The sequence below is a fragment of the Quercus suber genome, unplaced genomic scaffold (assembly GCF_002906115.3).
Source record: "Quercus suber isolate HL8 unplaced genomic scaffold, Cork oak 2.0 scaffold_36, whole genome shotgun sequence".
Lineage (NCBI taxonomy): Eukaryota > Viridiplantae > Streptophyta > Magnoliopsida > Fagales > Fagaceae > Quercus > Quercus suber.
The window spans coordinates 42,638-47,160 of NW_027069501.1; positions in this window are offsets into that span (position 1 = coordinate 42,638).

The window sequence follows — 4,523 nt, forward strand, 5'->3', positions numbered from 1 at the left end:
CCAATCAGTAGGGTCATCTAACATTTTGCTAAGAAAACTGTTTGAAGATATTGCCATTTTGTTCCAACGCCAAGAGCGTGGCAGACCTTAGGGTGATGGCAGACTGGTTTTATGGGAACTTAACGCTCTAAGGACAAGAGCATAATTCCTAAAGTGTTCCCACAACTATTTTTGTAAAAAACCAACGGGTACGAAAGTTTCAATTTGAAATCTACCCTAGAAGCGTTGCAAGTCAAGGGTAAAATGATTTAAGTGAGAATATAAAGTTCCTAAAAAATATGGGGCAAAGGGGAAAGATTGTCCTCTAGCTAATTTAACGGCTAAAGAGAAATGTCTACTTAGAATCTTTTCATTAAGATATCCCTCAAATAAATGGTGAGAAAGTAAAAAGGCAGTAAAGGCTTCAAGTTCATAAAAACTAGAGTTACCTTCTCCAACAACGAAGTCAATGCCTTCCTTCAGGGAGTCTCCATTGGCTTCCTCATCCACGCCATCAGCATATTCTCTCCAAAAATATCTTATCCATCCCTAGAAGTTGGCTTTAGAACCTTTGTCTCCACCAACATTGGTATCTTCTGGTATTTCATCATTGGGAGCTTTCCCTTTCTTTACTGCTTTCAGAACTGGCTTCTTCAAAGTTTTCTTCACTGCATCCCCATGGAACTTCACAGCCTTATACTCATCAAGGGATAAAGAAATGTTGACTACTTCACCATCTTCGAACAGGGGAAGTCTCAATATCTCGTAAACATCCTCTAGAGATAAAGAGATTTCTTGACACCCTATGAAGAATGTGTGAGTAATGGAGTTCCAACGGTATAGAAGAGAAAGTAAACTCTCACTGTCCTTGCTAATCTCTAAATTGGAGAATACAAGAATGGTCTCCACGAGTTTTACTCTTTGCAGGATCTCCATGAAAGGAGAATGAGCCAACACTCTTCGACACCAACTTCTCTAACCTTTGGAAACAGAAGTGTGAGATTTGAAAACTACATCTATGGTAGGGGCAAAATCTCCCCTGCAAGTGCTGAGCCTTGGAGTGTGTTTTAATTCCAGGTCCATAATCAGAAGATCATCGGGTTCCCACATGCTGTGTAGGGAGGATCTTCAGAACAAGAAGTTGAGTCCCAATCGAAACTTTTATCAAATAGGTAATCTTCAAAGAATGGAGGGATGATCCACTGTTCTTCTATGGAAGGATTTTCATCTCCTCTTAGAAGGGGTTTGTTACCTTTTGAAGTAGATGGTTTTGCAATTTAGCAAAATTGGATCGTAGATTGCGTTTTACACCCATGATTTGATCCGGGAGAAGAACTCTGAGTTTCAGGTTGAAGAAGGAAAAGAAGAAGATAAAGGAAAAAAAGGAGAAAATAAGGAAGGAAACATTTTTTTTCCTTTATACTTTGAGAAGTTAGTATTTTCCCTTGGAAAGAGATTGATTCAAAATGGGATACATCTTTTCAAAACTGACACGTGTTAGCATTGGGAAGAAACTAAATTTTTGACAGAGAATGGCAGTTGATGGTGCTAAAATCAAGAAAAATGTCTTTATAGTCCAAGGGCAAAGGCGCAACCCTTCACTAACATGTATGATTTAATTCGTTGCATTTCACATTTTATTAACTGACATGTTTATCCTTATGTGTTATGCAGGAATTTAGTACATGATAAAATAAACATACAATATAACATGGAAGAGAAACAATAAAAATATTATAAATAAATTTCCTTTCTTTTATATATATTTTTGTGTTTAAAGTTTTCCTACAAAATAGAAAAGAGAGATTTACATGATTTGGCCCTTATGGCCTATCACCTCTTTTCTAACTAACAAAAAGAACACAAAATTTAATCCAAAAATAAGAAAGATTAAACAAAACAAACATTAAAGTTAAAAAAAAAAAAAAAAAAAAAAAAAAAAAAAAAAAAAAAAAAAAAAAAAAAAAAAAAAAAAAAAAAAAAAAAAAAAAAAAAAAAAAAAAAAAAAAAAAAAAAAAAAAAAAAAAAAACATCAGCAGGTTCAACAGCGAGCAACTTAAGAAGACCTTGGTGCATAGGTGTCCGTGTCATCCCAGAGTCCTCTTAGGGATAATCTAGAGCTAGATACTCCATCTTTTCTCCTTCATCATCATCATCATCTTCTTCCTCCTCGCCTTCATCATTCCTCGAGTCAGAGCCATCAGAAGAGCTATTAGAGGAATCTACCTCCTTGGAGTCAGAGAGCCCTGAAGCGCAAGACTTAGAGCTTGACCAACCAAGCCTTCCGCCTTATCCTACGGCGAGCGGGAGCATTCAAGAATGCAGCAGTCGCTGCCTCCTCAACTTCCTCTTCAGCCTTCAACCAAAGTTCCTCGGAGTCCTCCTCTTCATCATCGCTCCAGTTAAAAGGAGCAACCTCCTCAGGAATGAAGGTTGAAGGAGGTAAAAGGTGAATGGGGAAAGGGAGAGAAGGGTGCAGAGGGCTTAGTGGTGAGGAAGGAGTACAATCAGTGGAAGCACTCTCAAAGGAGCCTGAAAAGTGCTACAGGGAGTTAGAACCATCGAAACAAGAGTTTGAAATTTTTCATGGAGGTTAAGGTTTTCTTTGGAAGAAAAATTAGAAAAATACAAAAGGAATGAAGTTTGAAGAAGAAACATTCCCCATTTATGTCTTCAACTGCTATTAAGTGAAGAGATGTGACATTTATGAGGAGTAATGTCTGTCTGCCAAAGCACAAGAAATGAAGAGACGCCAAAATGGCTAGGAGCACCCTTTTGAGCCATGTGTCCATTTTGAACATCGCAGGGCATGATTGTTGGAGTGTTAATACCTGAACCAATGTGACAGTCAGGGGGCTAATGTACACAACACCACTAAGGCATGAGAGAATGCGTAAGTGGCTGAATCTGGACTCTACACGTGGAGCAGCTGTGAGGGAAGGGAGAATATGTGTTGGCTAAGAGAGCTTGTCTTGGTTTGTGCTAAAGGCGTGACTGCCTTGGAAAGGAAGTAAGATTTACACCTGACATAGTACTCAAGCACTCATAAAAAGGGAGATACTGATTTTCTAATGTCAGGGCCTATGAGGACATCCCTTATTGGTTGAGTGCACCATGAGTCACCTTAGGAACACGTGTACCAATCACATTACTCTTGATGTCCCTCTTAATGTCCAAGACTTGTCTCCTAAGCAGTGGCAAAGCTACCTACCTATAGTTCCCAATGCTATGTTGGCGTAATTCTTATCCTTTAGTCGGTAGATAATATCACAGCTGTGAAAAGAACCAAAAGAGAGAATATGATGATTTGACACATGTCCTTGTAATCAGCCATGTTCCTTGGAGTATAAAAGGAATATGTAGCTGTGCTATTAGGGCAAGAACCTAACCAAATATTTTTAGATGAAAGTAAAGAGTTGGTAGGAGAGAAAGGAAACTTCATTGTAAACTAATCTCTTTCCCATACATAATACAAGCTGAGCCGAGCAAGAATGTTGTGTTCTTGCTCAAATATTGATTTTTTATCCCTTTTCTAGGGTTTTCCACATACATCATGTGTTGTTTTATGGACAAAATGGGCTTCTGCCCTTTTCGGGCAAATTATATAGGGAAATGCCCCCCTTCCCAAACTAAATAGGGAAATGCTCCTCTTTTAAAATTGATTTTTGATAAATCGAGTTAGAAAAAAAAAAAAAATTTGAAGCCCTACAGTGGCGTTTTAAGGAACCTATAATGAGGTTTTAAAGACCTATAGTGACGTTTTTAACTCGACTTCAAAGAAATCGAGTTATAGGTAAAAAAAAAAACGCCACTATAGGTTGATTTCATTGCCTATAACTCGATTTCATTGAAGTCGAGTTAAAAAATCGTCACTATAGATCCTTAAAACGTCACTATAGGCTCCTTAAAGACGCCATTATAGGGTCTAACTCGAGTTATCAAAAATCAAGTTTTAAAAGAGGGGCATTCCCCTATATAATTTGCCCGAAAAGGGCAGAAGCCCATTTTGTCCGTTGTTTTATTAATCAGTTTCTACATCTTGTTTAAATGTGTGTCTTTTTCATGTCCTACCATGGCTTTCTTTATTTCTTGTTCAAGCATCATGTCAAAGCTTGCATCTCATCGAGCTTTCTCATGTAAATGTACTGTTAGGTAACTTATTTCACTCCTATAAATAAGCTGAAATCTAACTTGCACATACAAACATCTAATGGAAAAATATAGAGAAGTAAAGATCTTCATATGGTCTTATTGACCTAAAGCAAGTATATGATACGATTCCTAGTAAGGCTATGTCATGTGTTTTGAAAAATAATTGAGTACCTCTAAAGTATATTAAGTTGATTAAGGATATGTATGACGGAACTTTAACTACTATGAGAACAATTGGAGGCATCGCAAGTGAGTTTTCTATTTCCTATCACTATAGGTTTGCATCAAGGGTTAACATTGAATTCATATCTCGTTACACCAGTGATGTATGAGATCACTAAATTGATTCAAGAAGAAGTCCCTTGGTGTTTTTTTTTTTTTTTTTTTTTAAA